Here is a 27,137-nt window from a genome sequence, read left to right as displayed (position 1 = left end):
AAAGAGTCGTTTATACACATATGAGGAAGAACTCGCAGTGCACGCAGATTTACTTCTGCACACACGCACAAAACAGATCGCAGGTTCTGTGACATCCATTAGTCTTCCTCTTTAGCCTCTGTGTCAGATCAAGAGACTCATTGGTCAAAATTGCAACCAGCAGTCCAAACAAGAGTCTGCTTCAAGACAGTTCAGAGTCTGGTAAACTTTGAAATCCCCCCCATTACTTTTCCAGCACAATAAATCAAATCTCAGGCAGTGTTGTCTTGTCAGTGACCTTTGATCTCGCACAAAAAGAGGTCACCACGGCCGACGTGAATTGTAAAAAAACGGGCTGCTATGTAAACACCATTAATTTCTCCACTGTAAGGGTTAGAGAGCTGTATGTTGAATAAAAGAATGCCTCAGATGTCTGGAAATCTGAAGTTCTAATGGTATTTCATTCATCAAATTGTCTAGCTCGGCTAATAGCTGCTGGCATTTAAGTTTTAACTCCAAACGACTAGTTGATGACATGCTTCCCCCACACATGTGTTCTGATAATGCCGGAAGAAAAATGATGTGGTGTTCGATGTCTCAGCTTCCTACTCTCCTGTGTTTGCTGAGGGAAATGTTTTATTTATTTATTTTTTGCATTTAGAAATTTGAGCATTACAATTTAATTAAAAGTCACAAATCTTTAAAGTCACACTTATCATGTTGTCCCCGACTACCCTAATAACCACACACACACACACACACACACACACACACACACACACACACACACACACACACACAAACAAACAAGAAATGAGATTCCTCCTTCAGCTACAACTATACAAACCCAGTTTAATGACACCAATAACTAGCAGGGGGGTATTACATCTAAATGAGCTTGTTATTGTTTCCAGCCCATTACTTGCTAATGCTAGGGTAAACAAATCTGCAGGTTGCAAATAAGTTCACCTATCAAGTACTTGTGAATGTTTGTGTAAACAGCAGAGAGGGAGTGGGCCGGACAGAGGGTAAGTATGGGGAGGAGCGGGCTGTGATACAGCCCTGTCTAAATATAGTCTCATGCTGCTAAACAGACGTCTTGCCACCTTCTCATGTGTAATTAAGAGTCACTTTCACCTGGAGATCTACTGGACCACTTTTGCCCAGTGCAGGTTGTGCTCATTCACATCCCATGTCGCTGCTTGGTGATTTGTGGAGATTATTATTTATTATTTTTATTAAATTTTTTAGTTTATACCCAAGTGTGTGTAAATTTAACTGTGATGCAAATGTTCAATTTAATTTAATTTAATTTAATTTAATTTAATTAACTGCTTTGTAACTTAATGTAAAATATTGCTTTTAAAAATAATTCATAAAGTTTATATGCTACTCAGAATTTTAAAAAATTATATATAATATATATAAAATAACTATTATTATTATTATTATTATTATTATTATTATTATTATTATTATTATTATTATTATTATTATGTACCTTATATACCTTAAACTGATGAAACATGACAGGCTGATATTATAGTTCTTACTGTATTTCTTATCAATTTAATGCAGTCTTATAGTGAGCATAAGAGACATTCAAAAACATTATGGTTGTGTACATTTGGTCATTTTGAAATTTGATTTCATCTCACTATTGCATTGTCATTTTCAGTAATAAGTTGCTTTATCCTTGAGCGCTTTGGATAGTCGCGCTAACAAATATTTGTTATCCATAGACCTTTTTATCCACTGTAGTGGTTGCAATGAGTTGCAATGCCCATTTCCCAAAGGATGAAAAGGTAACTGTAACACTCGCCTAATTGTCTGAAATACCATGTCAGCCCCAGCAATCTGTGCTACTAACCATTTATTCATATATATATATATATATATATATATATATATATATATATATATATATATATATATAGTGCTTTTTTCTCCACTGAAATTACAAGTCCAAATAATTTTGTTTCTACTTCAAAAGAAAATCCCTCTGACAAAACCAAAACAAACGAGAAACTAAGTAGTGAGTCTCTCGTACTGTAAACCAATTGGGAAGCATTTAAAGCTCTATCCATTAGGTTTCAAATGAACATCCAGAGAGTCAGTCTATCCGTGCTCTTATTGACTGAAGATAATAAATAGTCTTTAAATTGTCCCTGAAATTGTGTCCAACGGTGATTACAACCGGAGCCATGCTGTGCCTGTGTACAATAAAGAGAGAGAGAGTGAGAGAGAGAGAGAGGGAAGGAGTAAGAGATTTGGAGTAAGGAGGGATAAAAGTGAAAGGATACAGAGAGAGGAAGAAGGAGGAGGTAGAGGGATGTGTGTGTGTGTGTGTGTGTGTGTGTGTGTGCCTTTCCTTTAATCATTGGGCTGCATGTTAAGAGCGGGCTGTGGGGGGGTGACTGTGTATCTCAGTGTCTGTGGAAGCCCATGCGTATGGAGTGGTCTTTCACACATCTCAGTCAGGATTTCACGAGCTGTCACTCCTCTTTTGAAATCCAGTGGGGTCTCTCCCTTTGACTCCTCTCTGTCCAATAGAGCTGGAGACAAGCCTCCTTTCACAATGTCTCTATTTTGTTCTTGCGGGATTCTTCACAGAAATATTTTGCAAGGTACAAGGAAAGCGGCCTATAACTGATGATTTCAATGAGTGGTTATCACTCAATTAAAGTACATATTTGGGAGATTGTTTGAAGCTGAATTTAAATCCTATACTTTAGTATAGTATAATGTATAAAATATATTATATAATGAAGTATTTGTGTTTTCAATAGATTTTCAATAAATTTCACACGTTTGCTCTCTAGAGTTCAAATATCCCACAAATAAAGGGATATCTATGAGAAAGTCCCAGCAAACTCGAGTGGGTGGGCAAGGCACATGCTGTTTTAGTAAGAGAAACTGCAAAGGGCCTCTATGGGGTGAGACTTGGCTCCTCACTATAAGAGCTTTCTATGCATTGTTAATCTTTGTGTAATCAGGAATTTAAGAGCAGGAGTGCAAACACACGTAGCATCCAGGCAGTGGCGTGTTAGCTGGGGAATAAAGCCGAGGGTAAGCCAAGGTGAAACCAAAACTACATTGCAGTATTATTCTATGTGGCTTGGTAAGGGTTTTACAAGTAAGAGTGGTGACATCCGGACTAATTCAAGTAAAGACCCATCCGTCAATGAATGGCAGTTTGCTTTGTTGCGAAAGAAACACTACTGAACCTTAATAATACCATAATTGTGCCCCACTCTCAGAAGTTTTAAAATAGCCTATATTAATGGATTTCTTACAGGCATTCCTTTTTTTTTTTTTTTTTTTTTTTTTGAGAAGCCTCTAGTTGCAGGCCTGACTTGCTTATAGTGTCAAATGTGTTTTTGTAGTAAATAAAGCAAGTAGATTGTAACTGATTTTATTATAATTTTTTTTAGATTTAGTCTCCAATTTAATATTTAATGTCTCATAAAGTGCCATTTTTGTACAAGTTAAAATTATTTTTGACTTTGTTGTTTTAAGTTGTTGTTGTTGATTATTATGATAATGTTAAAAAGAACATTTACAATTATTATTTTAATTATTATTATTATTATTTATATTAAATTATTCACTGTTTATAATAATGTATTATTATCATTATTATTATTTTTATTTATTTATTTTTAAGGATATTATTATTATTTTTTTTAAATGTATTATTATTAGTATTATTAGTATTATTATTATTATTATTATTTTGTATTATCATTATTTGATTGGGATCATTTATTATAATTATTATTTATCCTAAACAATTAAAAATTTAATAATTTAGAATATATGCTATAATTTAAAATTATTGTTTAATAATTTACATAATTTATTTCTACTTATAATATTTTTTTAAAATCTCTAATTTAACAGTTTAGCTCATAAAGAGCTTTTTTATTTTTATTAATCAATTATTATTATTATTATTATTATTATTATTATTATTATTATTATTATTATTATTTGCTTTCAGATTAATATATATATATATGTATGTAAATATAAAAGTTGCAGTGAGAATAAGGGCATGATCCAGTTCAGACCTGAACCTGTGAGCCAGCAGCTCTTGTATTTATCCTAAGCATGTGTAGCATTTTTTGTTTTACAGTATTATTATACAAGTCAGAATATATATATATATATATATATATATATATATATATATATATATATATATATATATATATATATATATATATATATATATATATATTAATGTTGTCATTATCTCTATGTCAGTTCAAAAATAAATGGCATAGTTAATGCAGTTAATTAAAAGGCTACATGATGCCACTTGTAATAATACAAGCTGGATATCCCAAAAATCTGGAGTGAGTTTAACAAAAGTGGCATTCTCCTGAGCTCAGTGTGGGCAGTCTTATTGTGTCTGGGTGTGAAGCTCTACTTTCATCTTTGTACTCACCCTCTTGGCCCGCGTTGCTTTTGGCAGTGCCAAAGAGGATACCCATCCACTTCTGCACTCACTCTGCAGAGCTGAAAAGGCAGCTGATATTGACAGTCTTCTCGGACTGGGATAGGCTGTGCTAGAGAGAGAAAAACAGAGGGAGAGGGAGTCGGGCCAGGACAGCGCCTTGAGTCTCACCAGCTGCACCCTGTCTTTAAGGAGGGGATGGAGAGGCAGCTCATTGAGGCCCTGGCAAACGCTAGATCGTAAACTTTCCCCTGCCTCTCCCTTTGATTGTCCTTGGACATCTGCCTGGCCCTCCCATCAGGAATGTGTGGCAGCTGTTTGCTGCAAGTGCCTTCACCGTGTGAACTCGGGCCTGTGCACGGGCCCTGGCTTAATGAATTGAGCCAACTCTAACCAGGTCGCCTGGGACACCCGTCTGCAGTGCATAACTCTGCTGTGGGGATGACAGGCAAGTGCAGGGGGCTGGAGGCTGGGAAATGTATATTATGGAGGTTAACCATTTGCCCCTGCACTGTAATTGGCTTAAATTGTCTCGGAACTGGATTTACTTGGGTGTGTGTTTGTGTGCACAGAGGTGTGTGTATTTATGTTGGAGGAGGGGCTTTCCAGACTCTGAAGAGCAGTGCAAAAGTTCAGTCATGGATAAGAACGTGTGTGTGTGCGCTCACATTTGGACGGCCCTCCTTAAAGGAAAATTCCGGGTTCAATACAAGTTAGGCTCTTTTGACAGCATTTGTGCAAAAGAGTGGATTCCCACAAAAATAACTTCTACTTGTCCCTCTTTTTTTTTCCATAAAAAGTGGACAAATATTTGAAGGATTTAAAAGCAGAAATGTGGAGATCATTATTCTGTTCAAACTAATTTAATTAGTTTCATATTATTATTAATTATGTTATTGTTAATTGCACTGTTTGTAAAAGTTTTATAAAATCTTGCAGTAATTAATTATTATTATGATGATTCTTATAAAAATAATATCAATAATAGTAACAATTATCGTTATTATTGTTGTTTTGTTTGGTCTGTAAAGCTGTTTGTTAAAATTATAATTCAATAAGTTTGTGCAGTAATTCTTCTGTTCAAACTATTTATTGTAATAATTAATACCATTTTCATATTATTATTAGTTATTTAGCATTTATTTTATACAAATTGTTGTTTGATCTGTAACACTGTGAAAAGTTAATAAAATGTTGCACAGAATTTCACGTTGAAATAAATTATTTGTAATAACAACAACAACAACAATAATAATAATAATAAAGTAAAAAAAGCTGTAAATCAGTTTGTTAAATTAAAATTCAATAAAAGCTTGTGCATTAATCCTTCTATTCAAACTAATTGTTTAAATAATTAATAATATTGTAATAATAATACATAATTTTATTTTATTATAATTATTGCTATTATATGAGCTGAACATCTTTTTTTTATACTTAAACTCATGTTAACATGCATATTGTTTATGTATTGTGTCTACATTATTGAAGCAATGAGTATTTGAACGTTTATAGACTGGCCCCATTGACTTTGATTGTAAGTGCCCAGATTTATTTGTTTATTTGTTTACTTTAAAGAAAAGTAGGAAGAAGTGAAAATATATATTTTTGATGATCATCATTATACCACAAATGACGTTGACTGAGTTCAACTTTTATCGAACCCAGAATATATAACACAAGTAGTGTTTAAGTGATCTTACCAGCTCTCGCTTACATATTAGCATTAAGTCTAATGCGTCAGTCTAAGAGTAAAGCAGTTAGAGAGGATGGGAGCGAGACTCTGGAAAAGCGCCAGACTAAGTAACGGCGCTCCGGTCTCTTCCAGAGCAGGCGGGGATTCTGTTAACTCACCACACCTTATCTGCTCTCACTAAGACAAGCAAGCGAGCACTGAAGAGGCAGCAGGGATACAAAGATTAATCATGGAGCAGGCAGACACTGCAACTAATGCTTCACTGCAGGAGAGGAGCAGCTTCTGGTCGGCACAGCGTACTGTATCAAGAATGGATTAATCCACATCACAATGCATTTACAAGCGCAGACAGCTTTTTGCTTAATTGTATGGCAGGTGCTCCAATCAAAATAAAGTGCACCTGTGAACAGAAAATCAAGGATTAGTTTATGAATCTATTTGTTTGATATCAGAATAGTCATTAGATCAGCTTTTCTGAATTATTATGAAGTATTTGTGAATTTATCTGATTGCATGACTACACAGCTGTTGTTTTTGTTTTTTAAGGTTGCACACACCCGCCATGCAAGAAAATACTTCTTGGCGGGCCGGCATATGTTTACAGCAACACGTCTCGGGATAAAATTACAAAGGTGTGGATGCTGAGAGGATGGGAAATCCCTGATGCAATGTGGAATGCTTTGATAACTCTCTGTCTTCTACTTGAAAGCACGGGAAAGGTTAAGATCGCAGTCTCAATTCATCTAAGTGTTAGTCTTAAGCAGACTTGGGGATTACAGATAACGTGGGGAGTCCTGCTTCCAAACACGCAGACCAACAAGTCAAAGGTGCTGACAGGAGGAGAGGAATCTGGCTGTTTGTTTGAGAAAGCAGGATTAAATGAATGGTGCTATTTTCAGAGCCGTGTCTTAGCATGTTCTGATATGTTGCGACATGTCGCTCATGTGGTTGATGTAGGTTTGAGTCAGGCTTGCATCATTTCTCAGTCTTGTTCCCCCATTCTTCATTTCCTCGAATATATGATTAAATAAAGGTGCTATTTTAAGCGCTGTGTTTCCATTGTTCTTTATGTACTATTTTGGCACACATGTTCTGGCATGTTAAACCATGGTGATTATGTGTAGAGCGCAGGTTTGAATCCGACTTGCATCGTTTTTATCCTTCTCGCTGATATTTTGATTATAAAAGGTGCTGTTTCCAAGGTTACGTTTTGATATGTTGAGCCATGGTGCTAATGTGGACAATGCTGGTTCGATTCTAGTTCATGTCTTAATTTGCTCTCCCTGTCATTTCCTTTACTTTTCTTGTATCTTTTTTATGTTGCTCATCTTACACTGTGTCTACACAGGACGCGAGTAGCACAACAAAATACTACAGAACACATAATAATCAGTGATGCTGTCTACACTGGATGCGGCGCGATGCGTTATGCTGCTGTGTTCTATGATGCACTGACACAAATTTCTAATGATTTTCAACGATCACATTGTTGCGTAAAGTGTAGACAGACTTTAGCTGTTGCGGTGTTGCGACATGGCAACTGTCGTGTACGGTATAGACACGGTGTTAGTTCACCGTTTCTAATATGTTGAGCCATGGTTGTCATGTGGATAGTGCTACTTTTAGTCCAACTGGTGTCATTGTTCAATCTCATTTCCCCCTTCTTCCTTTCATTCCCAGTCCTCTGTAGTATTAAATAAAAGGTACCATTTTCATGGCCATGATTTAACATTTAGCACACTTGTTCTGATATGCTGAGCCATGGTGCTCATGTGGACAATGCAGGATTGAGTCCAGCTCATGTTATTTCATGGCTCACATAATTTCTCGATATTGTTTCCCCCTTTCTCCATGTCATTTCATTTACTCTTTATACTCAACATATTATGACATGTTGAGCCATTGCACTCATGCCATCATTTTTCAGTCTCGCTCCTCCCCTTCTCCCTGTCATTTCCTCTCCTCCATGATAAAATAAAGCATGTTTATTTATTTATTTTGTTTTTTTAAAGCAGTGACCTTGTGCTTAAAAATGTGTATTTTACATAGTACAATTATACGTTTAGCCATATCATTGTATATTATATTTTTCTCAATCTCCTTTCTATTTCCTCTCCACTATGTAATATAATTTTTAACAGCAAGAGACAAAAAAGCTATTCTCAGGAGTGCCAAATATCTTGACCTCTGCAAACTGACCCATGTGAATGGGTGCAGATGATGGCAGCTATGAATTTTATTGTCGGCATTTTTGTTTTTATATGACTCGTTTAGTAGCAGCTATGCAGATTAAAGCTTGCAGCTACAGTACTTTCCAACTTATTATAGACTTGCAAACAGAGTTTTAACAGATCGCTATTGGCTTGTTTGTAAGTTGTAGCTGTTTTCTTTTATTTGAGTTCTCTGCTTCGGTCTCCGATGAGGCAATACGGCACTCTCCTTACAGCATGATGTGTTGTTTAAAACCTAATCAGAGACTAACTAGTCCCCAGTTATTTGTTTCGGGGCCCTGACGCTTGAGAGTTCCCAGATGTTGTGGAAGGTAGGGAGTCGATTGTTTATACAGCAGTGAATCTTTTCCAAACACACACGTTCTATCAGCCTGCACGGCTATCTATCAGGGGAGGCAGAAGTTACAGTTTTTCTGAAGTCAGGCAGACACAAAAGCCCTTCGGCAGCAAATTACTACTCCCACCCCACCTGCTGAAGCCAGCGTGCTGGCGGCGCAGCGCTCAGACGTGAAACCTGCCTCCGATCGATCGGTTGTTGTTGCAGCTGGGCTCCGCTTGATGGTTTATTTAAGCGGCTCCACATGCTTGTGGAGGGGGGAAAAGCAGCTGAATACATAAAACAGGCTCTCAGAACCACTTTGTGGTCCGGGGGAAGAGTAAATGGAATAATAAAATCCAAATGGTTTCATCCTATTTTCTGGGCTCGTAAATCCGGGGAGTCACCATTTACCTTTATGATCCAACGCATGCGGAGAGAATATGGTGTGAGCGTGAGAGAGTCAGTGTGCATGTTTTGGGTGTTTTAGTAGAGGGATTCACCGAAAGACTGAGGAGCACATATGCTTACAGGATGGGATTTTAGGTGAACGATTTCATATTCGATTATTTATGTTTTAGTTTTCCTGACTGGGAATGCCAGTTTTAGCTTATGTTTGCCTTTCATCTTGCATCAGGCAGAAAATGTTTGATTTGAGTGCCATTCATTTTAAGAGGCCTCTAAATACTTTCACAGAAATTGTACAATGCAATGTGCAATATGAAAATAAACTTGAAACAATATGAAAATAAACTAAAACTGACCAGCACATAGCTAATGAATTGAGGTATAACCAAAGTTGCATGACTGAGAGCGCATGCCATCCAGTTCACTGGCTACTGTAATGACGCTTTTGCCAGTGAAAAGGCGTTCTGTCTTTTGAGAGGCACTCTTGCATGGCTCTACAGAAAAAGAGAATGCTTTTAAGCAACCGGAGTGAAGAGAAGTGTGTTTAAGAAATGTCAAATATTTGCAAAGTTTCACCTGTGTGTACGACTGTGATGAGTCGCAGAGGTCAAGTCTAAATGACTCGCACACAGACATAAATGTTCGTATCATATTCTTGAAAGTGGATTTTTAGGTAGTTGTTTTGAATTCTGTTTCCCAAAGGTACATTTTAATATCTTTTTGAAATCCATGTTTTCTATTTGTAATTTTAAGGTTTGTACTATTAAAGAAATGTATGTATACCCCGAGAAAGAAGAAAAGTCTTCCCTGTATGTTTAAAATATGATTTTTGTTTGTCTTTCCATTTAATTAGTGATGTAGTCGTATGATTTACCAAAAACATATCCAAAACGTTTCTGCTTTGTTGCCAAAATTATGCAAAACCTGCAAAGCTACCTGAAAAACTATTCCCAAGTGCACCTATAGGAGGAAGGCTGCTTTAAACGCAAAGGATGGTCACAACAAATAATTTAGTTTTTTTTTTTTTTTTTGACAGCTTTGCAGGTAGATTTCTTGAATCTTGGAGGTTCTTCTGGATTTCTTCTGTCTCAGTTTGTTCTGTTTCTTCATGTCATTATAGACTGACTGATGAAGATGAGATCTCTGTGTGGAGCACTGGCTGCTGTCAGACTCCTTGTGCAAACAAAAACTTCATTGTATCATTACAATTAATGGCAAAAAAATAATGTTTGTAAATTTAAACGTTTCTGTTACGTATGGTAACCCTCGTTCCCTGAAGGAGGGAACGGAGACACCACGAAGGTGACTGACGCAAAATGGGATATCGCTTCGATAGACCAATCTACTTTGAGTGTAAACTAAACAAGCCAATGCACATTGGCATGCAATTATTGCATCCAGCTGCCACTGATCACAGTGTGAGTATAAGAAGGCAGCAGGTGCAATGCATACCAGGTTTTCGCTGAGGAGCCGAGCCAGAGACCTGGCAGCTCAGCGGCAGTACATCAACCATGGCGATGGGACGTGGCGTCTCCGTTCCCTCCTTTGGGGAACGAGGGTTACCATACGGTGACCGACGCAAAATGGGATCTACCAAAGCGCCATGGGTGCTGCCCCTTCCAGTGCCCTGTGCGAGCCGCCTGCACCCCTATTAGGTGTAGGCCGGGGCTTGGAACAAGTAGTTCCACTCACCATTGTCAAAGTACTACCTCACTGGGTAAGACTGGATAACACTGGGAAAACGTACCCGTTCCGTTTGGGACAGGGACGCTGCGGAATCCCCATCCTTACCGAAGGAGGTATTGGGAGCAAATACACATATAGCATCCGTTTAGGTGTATATGGAGAAATTTGAGGTGATTAAAACCCTCTTGGGAAGGCAGAAGTCTTGCGGGAAAACACAGGCTCTAAAGCTATACCATGGACTATAAACATACAAGTACCAATTAGATCTCAGTACGGAACCCAGCCTTCCATGGTTCTCATGGATTCATCATGAAGGCCTGGTGCCGGACGTTCCACTGCATCCAGCTTCCTAGGGTGATGGAGGATCTCAACAGGGTCTACAGTACGGACACTCTGGAGCAGTTATAGCAAGCCAACACTAACCGGGGCCTCTCAGTGCCACTACCCATTTGAGGTGAGAACACAGGAGGATACCGGCTCTACACAAAGGCTATAGAACCTAGCGAATGTATTAGGGGTCGCCCAGCCCACAGCTTTACAGATATCTGTCAGCAAGGCACCATGAGCACCCAGGAGGATGCAACACTTCTAGTTGAGTGAGCTCGTAACCTGAACAGGCAGGGCACACCCTGAGCCTGAAAAGCCAGGGCTATGGCATCCAAAATCCAGTGGGCCTTCGTCTGCTTAGAGATGGCACTCCCCTTATGCCAGCCTCCGTAACAGACAAAGAGCTGGTCTGAGGTCCTGAAGCTTTGTGTCCGGTCTACATAGCATCTTAATGCTCGGAAGGGACAGAGCAAAGCCAGGGCTGGGTCTGCCTCCTCCAGGGGCAGCATTTACAGGTCCAACACTTGGTCTTTGAAGGGTGTATTGGGAACCTTGGGCACGTATCCAGGCCGGGGCCTCAGGATTACCTGGGAGTTGAGCCGCCCCAAACTCTAGGAATCGTCGACCGAAAATGCATGCAGATCCCCTACCCTCTTGATGGAGGCCAGTGCAAGTAGGAGGAGAGTTTTCAATGAAAGAAACTTTAGCTCAACTGAATGCAAAGGCTCGAATGGGCCCTGCTGTAGTGATTTAAGCACTAGAGTCAGGTCGCAAGATGGTATAGAGGGGGGCCGGGAAGGATTTAACCTCCTAGCCCCTCTAAGAAACTTGACGAGGAGGTCATGCTTACCCAAAGATTTCCTATTCACGGGGTCGTGGTACTCAGCAATAGCGGCAACCTGGACTTTGGAGGGAGACAGCCTTCGCTCCAGCCCTTGCTGAAAAAAGGAAAGCACAACCGCAATCGGGCACCTTCGGGGGTCTTCTCTGCGAGAAGAACACCACTCGACGAACAGGTTCCACTTCAAGGCGTAAGCGTGTCTCATAGATGGTGCTCACTACCTCTTGGGGTAGGTCACCTAGAACCTCCGCGTCCCATCCAGGGACCAGACATGGAGTTTCCAAAGGTCTGGACGCAGGTGCCAAATGGTGCCCCGTCTCTGAGTCAGTAGATCCTTCCTCAGAGGAATCGGCCAAGAAGGGGCTGTCGAGAGGAGCACTAGTTCAGGGAACCAGGTCTGAGTTGGCCAATACGGCGCCACTAGCAAGACTTGCTCCTCGTCCTCCCGGACTTTGCACAGTGTCTGTGCGAGAAGGCTCACTAGGAGAAACGCATACTTGCGTAGGCCCTGCGGCAAGCTGTGTGCCAGTGCATCCTTGCAGAGAGTTCCTTCGGTCAAGGAGTAGAACAACTGGCAGTGAGAGGTCTCTGGAAACGCATCCGTGGCGCTCTTTTAGAGGAAATTCGCTCTTAGGAAACGCTCACTCGACACTGGAATGGCCGCCACTGAAACACCGTCTCGCCAACACAGGAAGCTTCCCATGTGCTGAACTCGCAGTTCACCATAAACACATTTGAGATAAGCAGAATGATACTGTCGCTCGGCTTTGAAGCAAAAGCTGGTATGCATTGCACCTGCTGCCTTTTTATACTCACACTGTGATCAGCGGCAGCTGGATGCAATAATTCCATGCAAATGTGCATTGGCTCATTTAGTTTACACTCAAAGTATATTGGTCTATCGAAATGATATCCCATTTTGCGTCGGTCACCGACGTGGCGTCGAGAGTGACCGACTGAAAGGGAACTGATATTTCCTACTGACACACTACAGCAAAAGATAGAAATAACCACCAAAATACCAGTCTTCTAATCATTTTGGCCACCGCTGGATATACAGTATAAATCAAAATAATGGATAGGTAAATCCTAACGTTTTATGAAGAGGTAAAAGTTTATGTTCTCAAAAAGAACATTTCCTCTGTTTGGAAGAATCTCTGGGCTCCATGTGTTGGATAATCTGATAGAGACACATGCTTACAGAGGCACTTTATTTGTGTTTGGAAGTGTCTGTGTACAGTCATCCTGCCTGTGATGACTGCTCTTGAGCTGTGGAGGCCCAGAGCTGTCAGCGGAGCGTCAAGGTTGAGTCATGACTTTCCTTATAGAGGGGTCACAAACAACACCGAGCTCTGCCCATTTCCTTCCCATGGGGCCAAGGCAAGGATGTCTCCCGAACTTCCTACTGCCACAGAAACTGAGAGAGAACCACTCAAAGGAAACATGGTATACTTACAAAAAATAGAAATGACATCTTCCTTGCATGCATATTTGTTTATATATTTGTTTGTTTGATTGCTTGGTTGTTTATTTGGCCACATTTTTATTTTGATAACTTGTAAAACATTTTTAAATAATTTATTATTTTATTTTATTTTATTTTATTCAATGAAATTCAACATTAACAACCATTTCTTTTCTTTTTACCAAATTAAAATGCCAAAGCATTTATACATGGCGATATTTGAAAAATGATCAAATTGAAAGCGACATCGGTAATTAATGAACACATTTAAATATCTGTATATTCAGAGTGAATTCTTTCAAAGATATCTTTTGGATGCTTTAGAGCATTTGTTTGATCACTCTCACCTTGGAAAGCTTATTTACTGTCTCTTAAAAATGTCTAGAAGCACACAGCACATATTTTACTTGTCATAACAAGGTTAAACGTCATAAATTGGCCACATTTCAGGATAAGCAAAAGCCAATGCACATAAAAATATTTTTTATAGTGGAAAATATAGCTTGGTCAAATGGAGTTTTATTTCTTTTGCTATTATTACAAATGAATGTAGACCTTTTTTTTTTCAAGAATGTAATGGTACTATTTTTTATATCATGGCCATACAGCACAGCAGACTCTAATTTAAGTTTACAGTCCAGTTAAAAAGAACACTGCACAGCTTTGTCAAATAACTAGATGTTAAATATTACTTTCATTTCAAATAAAACAATCATGGACATAAACTATAACCATTTCTAAAAGTGCAAGCTTCTTGGATTGTATTCCACCTTGCTATCAGTTGTCAAACAGTTTCGGTTGACTTTTTGAAACACTTTGAACCAGCAAAGGTAAGACTTGCAAAAGAGTCAGATGCTCTGATATTTGGGATATTTCTGTAAAATCCCCAGAGATGAAGCCTGCCCCAGAAAACGCTAAGGGCTGAAAAATATTATGAGAGAACCACTGTTTATGCAGACCTCAGGTTCATGGCAAAGAAACAGAAAATAGCAAATCCCCGTAAGAGCTAAACCTTCACCTATTTACAGAAATACTAGGCAGCAAGATGAAAATATGAAAATCAATGGAAAATATTTAATGTTCTTCCAGTCTAACTGGGGTTATATTGCATCTCTTTGTCCTGCATTTAGACAATGTCTTCCATTCATTAGTAGCTATGCTACTTCAGTTCTTTCTTTCTTTCTTTCTTTCTTTCTTTCTTTCTTTCTTTCTTTCTTGCTTTCTAGGATGAAATGATGATTACACACAGGAAATTACATTAATATTCTGAAATCGTTATCAATCTCTCTGTGTCTCTCTTCTAATCATTCAAACGTGTTTGTTTAATGATCCTGCAATTTCTTTTGAAAATAGCATAAATGACTGGCAACAGGTTGTCCCATTTCTTGAGTAGCATGTCATTAGAGAAACAAAAGGTAGTTTAGGAGCCATGAATCCAAAGCTGCCCAATATAAAAAAAATACTCATAACCCTGAGTTATAAGGTTGTGCACTTTAATGTCACATATGGGATACAGCTCACAATAAAAGTACAAGTTATTTCACCTTTCAAATAACTAAAGATAAAATAGTCTTTCTTTCTTTCTTTTGGCAAAGAAATGCATATTTAACTTTGCAATTTTGGCAAAGTTAGATATGCATTTCAGATTGCTTGCTGTTTAAAACCTGTGTAAAAATCTGGTTAACACTTTAGTATAGGGTCCAATTCTCACTAATAACTAGTTGCTTATTAGCATGCCTATTATTAACATATTGGCTGTATATTAGTGCTTATAAAGTACATATAATGCATGACATCCATAATCCTAAAAAATACCCTAAACTTAACAACTACCTTATAAACTATTAATAAGCAGCAAATTAGGAGGTTAATTAAGGTAAAAGTCAAAGTTAATGGTTAGTTAATAGTGAGAATTGGACCTTAAAAATAAGTGTGACCAAAATCTGTTTTTATATTGTAATTTTGGGATGGAGATAAATTCAGATTTCAGTCTACTCATTGTCTGCCATGTTTCTATTTTAATTAACTTCATGTGTTATTGTAGTAATCTACAACAGACCATTTTACAGTATTCTGTATTAAAGGATAACACTGTAGATTAAGGGATATTCACTATTAACTAAAATTCTAAAACTACTAACTAGCTGTTACGTTTAGGTATGGGGTAGGTTTAAGGGTTTTAAAATGTAGTCATGCAGAATAAGACATCAATATGTACTTTATAAGTACTAATAAACAGCCAATATGCTAGTAATATGCATGCTTATAAGCAACTGGTTAATACCTCACTATTATTTCACTGCTTATAGCATGCAGATTACTAGCATAATAGGTCCTTAAAATAAAGTGTTACCACGTGTAAAAACTGTGTAAGTATTGTACAACTTCTGACCTTGATGGACTGAACAAAGAACCGAACCTCAAAAGATTTCTACGTCAAAGAAGGCATAGCTAAATTTTCCAGAAAGTTCGCCTTGGCAAGCTATTTCAAAAGAACTCAATATGAACTTCGTTTTGGCTTGACTCTGTTCAAAATGACATCACACATTCTTAGATTTTGCCTTAAGTACATCTTGGTCTTTAGAAGTCAGGACAGCAGGACTAAATGCTGTTTCGTTGGTCATGGAAAACTAAATTATGACTGTTTATGACAACATCTAAAAGTGAATTTGATTTAGAAACAAATATATATTATTATTAATGAAATGTGTGACGTGAACCCTTTAAGTAATCAAGAAAAGTCTATAAAAATGCAAGTGCTCACACATGCCAGCAGTTGTCAACAGTCCTGTAATACATCCAGAAGACTGGCCCCATAAACGTTTATTGTGTGTCATCACTTTTGGTACCTGTTACCTTTTTCCTCTCTTATACCACCAAGAACATCAAACCTTCCTGGATTTGTGACAGGCTCTCTAATTACCTCTGCTATTTACGGTGCTCGGCCCGTCTGTTACTGATTTCTCCATTATCTTGACAGTCAACAAACTGGTCCCATTAGAACGGCCGTGCACGAGGCTCGCCTGGGGCAGGCCTGGGCTTTGGCGACCACAAATCGCTTCTGTATTAAAAGTCACCATGTAATAACTGCCTTCAGCTTTATCGCTGAAGTGCCTGTTTTTGAGTGAAGGGCTGGAAAAAGGAGAGTTTTTTCTATGTACAAGCTTTATTGACTGACCCGTACGTTCTGTGTGAGAACCTTTGAAGGTTCTGGAACCTTTTAACCAAACCTCTGATCTCATTCTGGTCGCTCTACAGCCATTGCCTTATGTAAATGAAGATGAATGGCTTTTAGACTTAAAAATAAGAAGCTGTCTTCCATTATTCCGATTTCAGACGTTCATACATTAGTGCAGATCTATTGTATAGCAATTAGGCACCACCAAAGAGTGCTATGCTTACTGAGCAAGTCAAGAGGAAATAGCCACACACTGACCTGGAAGAAATGTGTCTTTCCAGGTCATGTCTGGACTGCACAGAGGTCCAAACCCATTTGAGAGAGTCCTATACATGTGGATGTTTAGAGTAAAGGCTGTGTCATCAAACATGACATCATCACAGGAATATTTACTTAGCTCTATGTGGTATAACGATGTGTTATCCTGTGTGCTTGAAGCAAAGCTTTGATGACTAAGAGGCATTAAAAATATTTACTTACAGGTTTTGTTTTGTTTTGCATACTTTTGTTTTGTTTTGCATACATTTGTTTTGTTTTGTTTTGCGTACTTTTGTTTTGTTTAGTTTTTTGTTTGTTTGTTTGGTTATTATTTGTTTTGTTTCAGAATGTTCAGAATGTGTCCCTAGTTATAAACAAGCTAAAAGCCAGTACATTCAGTCGTATTAGTAATGCTGTTAACTTTCAAAACGTTTGGCCTTAAAATGAAACATCAAATGAAGAAAATTTAAATTAACTCCTCTCTTTCTATAAACACGTCTCCATGAAAATGGACAGCTTCTTGACAGTTTGACATTGTTGATGAGATGTGACTTTAGAGTAAAGGTCATTACTCCTCCTCCATGATGCCTTTACATGTCACTCAGTAGAATGGTGTGATGACCAATCAGGGCCTGGCATGCCTAAAGCTCTAGGGGTGGTCAGAAGTCGTCAGGATTGGCCGGCTCTGTGAAGGGGAGGCTAGGTCAAACCTTTGACATTTGCTGTGACACTAGCCCTCTATTTTTATGCTGGAGCCTTCTCGTGCCAATTACTTTTTTTGCCCTGTATAGGGGTATCAAGTTGCAAATGTCACCAATAGAATGGACTTTGTTATTAGAAACTTTGTGTGTTTTTGTGGGCCTGCGTGCGCACATACACCACTATTCCTTTTGTTGACCTCTGCTGGCAATTTAGCTTTAAGTGTTAATCAGTTAACCAACTTTATGATATTTAATGAAATATACAGCAAAAAAATAAAAAATAAATTTTACAGAAAACCTTTGATGACATTGCTGAGCTTGGCTGCAGATGCCTGGAGATATCAGTCTGACACTACAGTGGACAAAATTCTGACTAGATTCTTGTATATAGTAATGAGCCAAACAAGGTCGACCAGTCAGTAAACTTTGGCTCAGATTTCACTGTTTAATAAGCTCTTGTGCTATGAATGTCATACAGGAATTTGACATGAGCATGCTCATTCTCTGAACTTACGTGTCAGCCATTTTGCCCTATATTTCTTAAGCTTTATATCAGTTCTATACATTTATTTACATGCATATATAGTAAAGAGTTAAAAGGGAGTCAGAATGTATGACACACACACACACACACAGTGACTTTGTGTGAAACTCTTTGTCCTCAGTCTGAAGGTTTCATTCTTTTGGTTCTACATTTTTTTTTTTTATGGGATGTACCACAGTCAAGCCAATAAAGGCAGATCCTCCAGTTAAAAAAATAAAACCTAGCATGATAGGTAAAACAGTGGTATTGGATCGTTCTATTGAATGACTTTGAGATTTTATGTAGCCCTCTGGGTAGATGAAGTGTTACGGACTATACGGCCATTGTGTTTAACAGAGCAGGCATAAAAACAAAATTGCTAAAAGGTGCGGTGGAGAACACATCATTCGAAGTTACCGTGCAGAACACAAGCATCCACAATCAGTTTTTTTTTGCAAATTTCAGCTGAACTGATCGACCATACATTTTGTTAATAGGTCATGTAGTCGAGTAACAGAAGTGCACACACATTATAGCACATAAAAGCTGCCCAGAGGGAGAGAAGCTTAAAACCTCAAAGTTGAACAGTATCTTAAGTATTACAGAGGGAACCTGGGGGGAAAAGGCCAAGGGGTCATGTGTTCTGTGTCACTTTTAAAACTCAATAACTTAATGGTGGCTGTGTTTCTTCTTCAAAGTATCAGCTTGTTTTATCTTTCCTGAAAGACCTTTTTGTTGTTTTTAAGGCAAGAAATTCCTAAGTAGAACAGTTTCAGATGTTAACATAATTCACCTGTCCCTTAGGGAAAGGACTGTGTTTTAGTGACGGGTTGATTGTGTCAATATTCAGCTGGTTTTGAATGACTCCCTATGGCACTGATGCCTGAAAATATGGATTTTTCATCATCACTACTGCATTGACTCACCAAGGCGCTGGAAACAGTCACTGATCCCTGAGAGATATGTAACAGATTTGTTTTAATTAAGTGTGCAAACAAAAGAGAAATTGGATCGTTGACTGAAACACTGGAACTGGAACAATAAAGCCACTAATTGCTGTTACTTTTTTTTTTTCTCCCAACCTAAATCGATAGCCATTGCTCAGCTGTACACAGCTCAGGCAGCACAGTAAATAGACTGAAAAGCGGAATTAGTCAGAAGTGAACTTACACTATTTGACTTTGATGTGCACTGAAGCATTCCAATTGAAGCAAATTTAGAGGCAAATAAATAGTTATTTATTTATTCATTCATTTATTAATATTATCCATTTATATAATTAATAATTGTGGAACATAATTGATTTTTCCACCTGAAATAAGCTGTTTAAACTGTAATTTTTGTACTATAATGTGCTGTGTAGCCACACTATGCGGACATCCTGAACAAGGTGCCGCCGAACTCCCCTCTCAGGCTAACGTTGCTAAACTACAAAACCCAGCAAAATAAAACACTCAAAGGAATGGAACAATTTAGAAAGCACACCCCCATCTTTTCAAATGTGCTTTCTTTTGCGCCGTGGCTATTTCTCCGCACCCAGCATGGGCTCCGCTTTGTGGCTTTTAATAACTTGCCTTTCTTAGCCACTACCCCCTGAGACTTTTTTCAGCATTTCTATCTCTCCCCCTCACTTTATTTGTGCCGCCCTGTTTCTACCTACTAGCAGCTGCAAGGAGGAGCGAGGCCTATGCAGCGGAGGCGGCAGCAGCAAATTTCTTCCAGTTGCTCGACGCGCTAATCCTCCCCTTTTCTTCGCAGCTCAACCATTATATTGCAGTTTCATTGACTGGGAGGTGTTGTGTTGCAGTGGAATCAATAGCTGAGGGGATCCCAGCCCAACGATTAGCTTGTCAGTCAGGCCTGTGCAGTGGGAAGGGAGGGGAGGTAGCGTAAATCCTGGAATACCAGGGGCCACCAGCATAGAGAGGCAGGAATGCTGAGAGCCGTTGAGTGCTCTGCACCACCTGTTGTGGAAGGCAACATGTGCTGTATGTATTAACCTTTTTGCTACTGTGGTTTAACCACTGGCCGCTACAAGGCCACCACCCCCAACCTGGGGTGAAACATGTCGCACACATGTACACGTTTTCACACTCACACAGTCATAACATCTCACCAGGACATCTTGTTCTGCATGTTTTGGAGATAAAGAAATGCACACTCATATTTTATGCATGTTAGCATTTTTGCACCAACTGTACTTTTTTGTGCATAGATAGCTGTTATTTTATTATCACACTTTTTACTTCACTTTTTACTGAGTTAAAAAAAAAAGCCATGGAAACCATCCCTCATTTAATTTTCATGTTGTTGGACTTTATTCAAAAGTAAGTTCTGCTCATTAAGCCTGATTGGTTTAGCAGCATTTCTAGAGTGCTGCTATAAAAATCTAACACCACAGCGACTATGGAAAATTGCAGGAACAAAGAGTAGATTATTTTTCTCAATTTATTTATTATTTATTTATTTTACATTCTGAGGATTATTTATTCAGTAATTATTATTTTTATTTTTTATTTTTACAAAAGCCACAGAGCATGACATCAATGCAAATTTAATAACTGAGGATTCACTGAGTCATTGAATTATTCACCCAACCAATTTATTCCAAAGTGCTGATTCAGTTGTTGATGAACAAAAAGAAATTAGTCTTTGAATAATTAACTCAACCAATTCATTCCAAATCACTGTCTCTTTAAAGACACTTTTATTGAATCATTTATTAAATCAATTTGTTGAATCTTTTAGGAAAGACATCTGCTGTGTGTTGCAGTGGATCTGATGCAGCTCTGTTCGGGACTGTTTTTATTGGTGAAGCAAAGCCAGACGGTAACTCACAATGTTGTTTCTAAAATATAAAATACTCAATATTAACTTCTTTATTATCTACCTGTTTTATAAAACCAGTGCTATACAATCACACTGGCTCTCAGAAACAACTCAAGCCTTCAGTGCTAACTAATGTGGCATTTTTAAATTAGTAACAGATGACTGAACACATCTAGCAGTGTCAGATCCCAAAATTTGTGGAGTAACAAAGTAGTTCCACATAGTCTTTGGAATACTCATTTTCATACTGTTCACTGAACTGTTTTATGAAATCTTGAATATCCTTTGTAGTCCTTGTGCGATCTTGCATTGATATGGGGTGACTGCCTTTTAAAGGTCTAACTTTTGACTCAAACCATATGGAGATAAAGAGCCATTGAGACTACTAATACCAGTCTTCATGAAATATTGTTTTACTACTGTAATTGTTTATTTATTTACTTACAGTATCTTCCATTGTGTATACATGCTAAAACCTGTCAATACAATATGTTTTAAAGTAAGGCAGAAAAAAGACCCACTTAGCATTGCTCTGGTCTTGCTGTCATATTAGTTTTGGAGCATTTAATCAATTCTTCTGGATCTATCCCATGAGACAGCAGGCTTAGTGTTATTTTAATGTGGAGCAAAAAATAAATAAAATAAAAATAACACACACTACACTATTAGAGTCAACATTACAGTGAATTTAGTAAGAACAAATCAGTGCGCCTTTCAAATGTTTGGCTGCTATTTCAAAGTGGACAGTTCGTCAACACAATGTCATGATGTTTGAAGGATTGGTGCAGACAAAGACAACATTATGTCACCTTTTTATTGGTTAACTTTATATTTTAACTAAAAGATCAGTTTTTTCATATACTATTATTAGTTTATTCTTTGTGTTGTTGTTGTCCATTTTCATTATCATATGGATATGGGCATCTTTTGCTGAGTCAGACCCATACAGACCCATCCCAGTCTTTGTGCTTAATGATCCTCTGAGCTTACAAATCGGGGTGGACAGGAGCGTGGCTTCAGCCTCCACATGAGATCAGTGTCACTGACAGTGTGAGTGAATGCATATGTGAGGCACTTACGTACGTGCTTTTCTGCCTGGCAGCCTGTGTGCTACTTTCTTAACATGATACCCCGGGCTACTGAAAGTTGACCTCACCTTAAAAAAGCACACTCTGACCCAAATCACTTTGTTTTTCTTTAGATCTATGACTTATTCATCATTTGACCCTTTGAATAAATGATGGCAGGTTTTAAATACACACTGTCCATATGCTCTACCCTTTCAGGAAGGTCAAAGATTTCAATAAGGTGATACAGTCAGTAGATATATTTAACGCACAATTGTTTAAATTATTATAAATAATACAATTTAATATGTGGTCTACTTGTAATACATAGGAACAACAACAATAAAAAAAAAGTGATAAGTATATATCACTTTTTTTTTTGTGACCCTGGAACACAAAACCAGTCATGGGCATATTTGTAGCAATAACCAACAATACATTGTCTAGGTCAAAATTATTGATTTTTCTTTGCCAAAAATCATTAGGATATTAAAGGGGTGGTTAATGAAAATTAAATGAAAATTATGTCATTAATAACTCACCCTCATGTCGTTCTAAACCCGTAAGACCACCGTTCATCTTCGGGACACAGTTTAAGATATTTAAGATTTAGTCCACAACTCTCAGTCCCTCCATTGAAACTGTGTGTACGGTATACTGTCCATGTCCAGAAAGGTAAGAAAAACATCTTCAAAGTAGTCCATGTGACATCAGAGGGTCAGCTAGAATTTTTAGAAGCATCAAAAATACATTTTGGTCCAAAAATAGCAAAAACTACGACTTTATTCAGCATTGTCTTCTCTTCCATGTCTGTTGTGAGAGACTTCAAAACACAACAGTGTAGTGATATCCAATTCGCGAACGAATCATTCGATGTAACCGCATCTTCTTGAACCAGTTCACCAAATGGAACTGAATCGTTTGAAACGGAATCGTTTGAACTAACCCTTTAAGTTAAGATCATGTTCCATGTAGATATATTGATAAATGTCCTACTGTAAATATATCAAAACATATTTTTTTATTAATAATATGCATTGCTAAGGTATTAATTTGGACAACTTTAAAGGCTATTTTTTTTCAATAATCTGATTTTTTTTTTTTTTTTTTTTTTTTTTACCATAAGATATCACAAATAGTCGTATCTTGGCCAAATCTTGCTCTATCCTAACAAACCATACATCAATAGAAAGCTTATTTATTCTGCTCAACTGATATGGAGACTGATACCGAAGAGAAGAAATTGTTGATTAAAGTCATTACTTGTATTACTTGTACGCAAAAATTATTCTCATAGCTTCATGACATTACGGTTGAACCACTGATGTCACATGGACTATTTTAATGATGTCTTTTCTTCCTTTCTGGGCCTTGAATGTTCAGATTCAGAAATGGTCAGAAAGCTCTCGGATTTCATAAAAAAAAAAAAAAAAATATATATATATATATATATATATATATATATATATATATATATATATATATATATATATATATATATACTGTATATATATATATTTACTGTATATATATATATATATATATATATATATACAGTAAATATATATATATACAGTATATATATATATATATATATATATATATTTTTTTTTTTTTTTTTTTTTTTTTTTTTTTTTTTTTTTTTTTTAGTTAAGTAGTAGTAGAATTAATTGTACCGAATAAAGTTGGAAGTCCACAATTTTTTTTTTTTTTTTTTTTACTGGGACTGGAAGACTTTTTTTTTTCTTTTTTTTTGCTAGACTTTTTTAGGATGTCATTAAGCTTGTCTCTGCTGCCATGTGTGTCCTTAAAACTGGCTTATTTCAGAGTCCCATCTGAGAGGACGAGCATCCATCTGACAGCTGGAATTAATGAGTGGGGACCTGCAGTGGGTTGGCAGGTAGCAGGGGCACATGGAACAATGAGGCCTGTTGCTTGTAATCACTTGAAGCTGCTGTCATTAGTGTAGGCCTGATGCAGGACCAGCGTGGGCTCAGCGCAGAGAGGGCCAAGCAAGAAGTGTTGGCCAGCTGCTGCCAAGCTGTCATCAGGAGGGCAGACTGCTGAGGTGGGGTTGGGCGTGGTGGGGGGGCTGAGGGCGCCATTGCAGGAGCCGCTGGAGTCAAGGGCAGAACACAGTGTCCTGATGATTAGTGTCTGTTGTGTGAGAGTGTGTATATATCTGTATGTTTTGATGGTGTGATTTCATTGTGGCACTAGGCCACATTTTATGTGTGTGAGGTCGCTGATCAACACTTATTCTTTTGGCAACATTGCAGAGACTAAACGGACCACCTCCTGTTGGGACACAACCTTTTTAGGTTCTGGCGAAATGTTTGTGGTACATGACCTCTGTGTTTTTTTTATTCATAAGCGATTATTTATCAAGATGATACTCGTAGACTGCTCCATGATCATTTTCCAAATGTCATGATCTTTCCGTGACTGACATCCAAATTGTGAAGTATGTATACATAACAGAGATCCTGTGAACGAAAGACATGAACTTATTTGTGTGTCAGCGACCTTCCACTCACCCATGTCTATAAGAAAGACCAAAAAAGGATGAAAAACATTTTTCAGTGTCCTCCCTAGTACTGGCTTAGCTATGGTGTTGATGTAAAATGATCAAATATGATAATAATATTAAAACTAAAATTAAATTAAATTACATTTAAGAATAAATACAATATATATATATATATATATATATATATATATATATATATATATATATATATATATATATATATATATATATATATATATATATATATATATATATATATATATATATATATATATATATATATATTATTTTATTTTTATTTTTTAGAACATTTTTGAATGTCCTCATCAGTCTTTTTGGTCCTCATGAGGAAACAAGCTTTTTTGAAAATCTAAAAGTGCAGACAGTTTTCTGTAAGGGTTTGGTTTAAATGTAGGGTTAGGGTATGTGGATAGAAAATACAGTTTGTACAGTAAAAAAAGAAAAAAAAGAAGAAGAAAAAGACGTCTATTGAATGTCCTCATAAAGCATGTAAACCCATCCTAAACAGCACACTATATACCATGGAAATCTGTGTGTGTCCTATATGTCCTCTTAATATATTGGGACAGGGCTAAGCTGGTCTCTTAAGAGTCCTTATGGAAAGGTCTGGGAGAATGTTGGAGGTTCTAAGGAGAAAACCTCCTCAAGAGGAAAAACATAGCAGCGTGTTAAGTTATTAAGCCCCACTTTGGGCAGTGTGTGTGAAACAAGCTCCCACAAGGGTGGGTGAGAATCCCTTAACTCACATTACCCCTCCCCTTAGCTTTGTCTCTTTTTCAGGACTAGGTTAGAAGGGTCACCCTCTTCATGTGGATAGGTCCTTTGGCCCAATTACGCTGCTACAGTGCTCAATTAGCCACAATCCCTTCTTTTCAAGGTGATGTTTGAAAGGGCTTTACATTTTTTAAGGTCTAAAGAAAGTGCGGGGACCCCCAAAGTGAGATAAAATTAGGGACATAAACGGAGGCTCAACCTAAATCATTGTCTGTGAAGTGCTTGCTGTCCTCAAATATTCATACTCTTCTCTCGCTCTTTATCTCTTTGTCAGCCTCACTTTAAAGATCGAAGATGGCCTGGATTTTCATATTTCAAAAACATTGTTAAAAAGAAATATTTGTTCTGTATTTTATTTTTCACAAATTACTGTTATATTTTCGGTCTTGTGCCAGCAGCATTCGCCAGTATAAAATCGATACATGGGAGATGACGAGGGTTTTCTGGGTCTAGACCAACTCTGGTGTCTGGTTAAAGAGGGTAGTTCAGGTACCCAAGCAAGAACACTAGGCTCAATTAGTTGTGGAATTAACCTGGTTTATATGATATAATAACAATATGGAGCGAGGCAGAAAATGTACTGTTAAACAGCAGGTGGTCTCCACTCATTGGCAGAACCCCCGCTGAAGGCCTGAGCTGGGGTTGGCATCGCAGGGTTACATGGTCAGGCTCTTTAGCTTCCTCAAAAAAATGATATTTGGAAACAACTTGATGGAAACTTTTCTGGCTGTATGGAATTAGATTCATAGCGATGAACCAGGCTCTCTCTCTACACACACACACGAACACATTCAGGCCCCGAGCAAGGTCCAAAAACCTCTGTGTCTGCCCATCCATCTCTCTGTGTTGGCTGCAGCATTCAATGACTCACCTGCCAAACTTTTTGTCCTCTTGTGCTGTAAAACCCCACGCCAGATGTAACCGAAACCCGCTATTCATGTGTCAGATGTTACTAAACTGCATTGTGAAAATGACATCTTGTTATCTTGCAGAAGAATTATAACGACTGCAACGACTCCTGTTTTCTATCCGCAGAAGAACAGACCATGAGAAATGGTCAGCTTGGGATAGAATCGGGTGATGTTTCAAAGTCGAAAAGAAGAAAAAAGTTGGATGCCTGTCAGACTTGATCTCCAGATCAGGTATAGTGTGATTTAAAATAATATTGGGGGATTTATGACATCCTTTTAATATTTTACTGATATTTTCCCACCATCTATATGTATTGAAAATATAAGGCTTTCAAAGAATCCGTATATGGCACTTTTGACGTGGTTAACCTTTTATTGCTCTCATGTGTGTTGATCTGTGCAGCTTATGCTTCTTGCTTTTTACAGGCTGACTCATCTGTCCCATCAGAAGCAACACATGTGAACAGACGGCTTGCAGCATGGCTCAAAAAAGGAAAGAAACATGCTTACATGCATAAGCTTACATGCTTAACACTTAACTTACATTCTGTTGTGTCTGTGCCCTGGTGGGAAATTATCTGACAATAGTCAATATATCATTCCTGCTCTAAAAGCTGCTGATATTAGAGCTGTGTTGTCTACTTGTAATTTCACAAAAAAAAAAAAAAAGCACAACATGCTGTTTTTCACATAGAATGATCTCTAGTTACATATTGCAGTCATTCTATGAAACATGCTTTTTTATGTTTTGATGATTTTAAAGTAAATTTCAGTAAGATCTGTGTAAGATTATAGAAGGCAAAAGCAGTAGCAATTAGTAAAATCGGGCAACAGGGTGAACATGCCACGTTTAATGAGATTGATTAAGCATGCAAAACTATTATTAAGGAACTTTTGGATTTGTCTTCTGCAAAGAGTCACATCCTGTTCGCTA

The 27,137-nt window shown here is 37.7% G+C and overlaps 1 long non-coding RNA gene across 1 annotated transcript in view; it reads left to right on the top strand.

The window, feature by feature from the left end:
- LOC127977753 (uncharacterized) overlaps positions 1-26,705 on the top strand; it is a 31,970-nt gene extending 5,265 nt beyond the window's left edge. The window contains exons 2-3 of the long non-coding RNA XR_008158354.1: positions 26,328-26,434; positions 26,630-26,705. This is a non-coding gene — a long non-coding RNA (uncharacterized LOC127977753). The remainder of the gene's footprint in view (positions 1-26,327; positions 26,435-26,629) is intronic.
- Positions 26,706-27,137: the final 432 nt, after the last annotated feature.

This window comes from Carassius gibelio, chromosome B18 (assembly GCF_023724105.1).
Source record: "Carassius gibelio isolate Cgi1373 ecotype wild population from Czech Republic chromosome B18, carGib1.2-hapl.c, whole genome shotgun sequence".
NCBI classification, from domain to species: Eukaryota; Metazoa; Chordata; class Actinopteri; order Cypriniformes; family Cyprinidae; genus Carassius; species Carassius gibelio.
The sequence above is the reverse complement of the archived record's forward strand: the minus strand, read 5'-3'. Positions and strand labels throughout refer to the sequence as shown.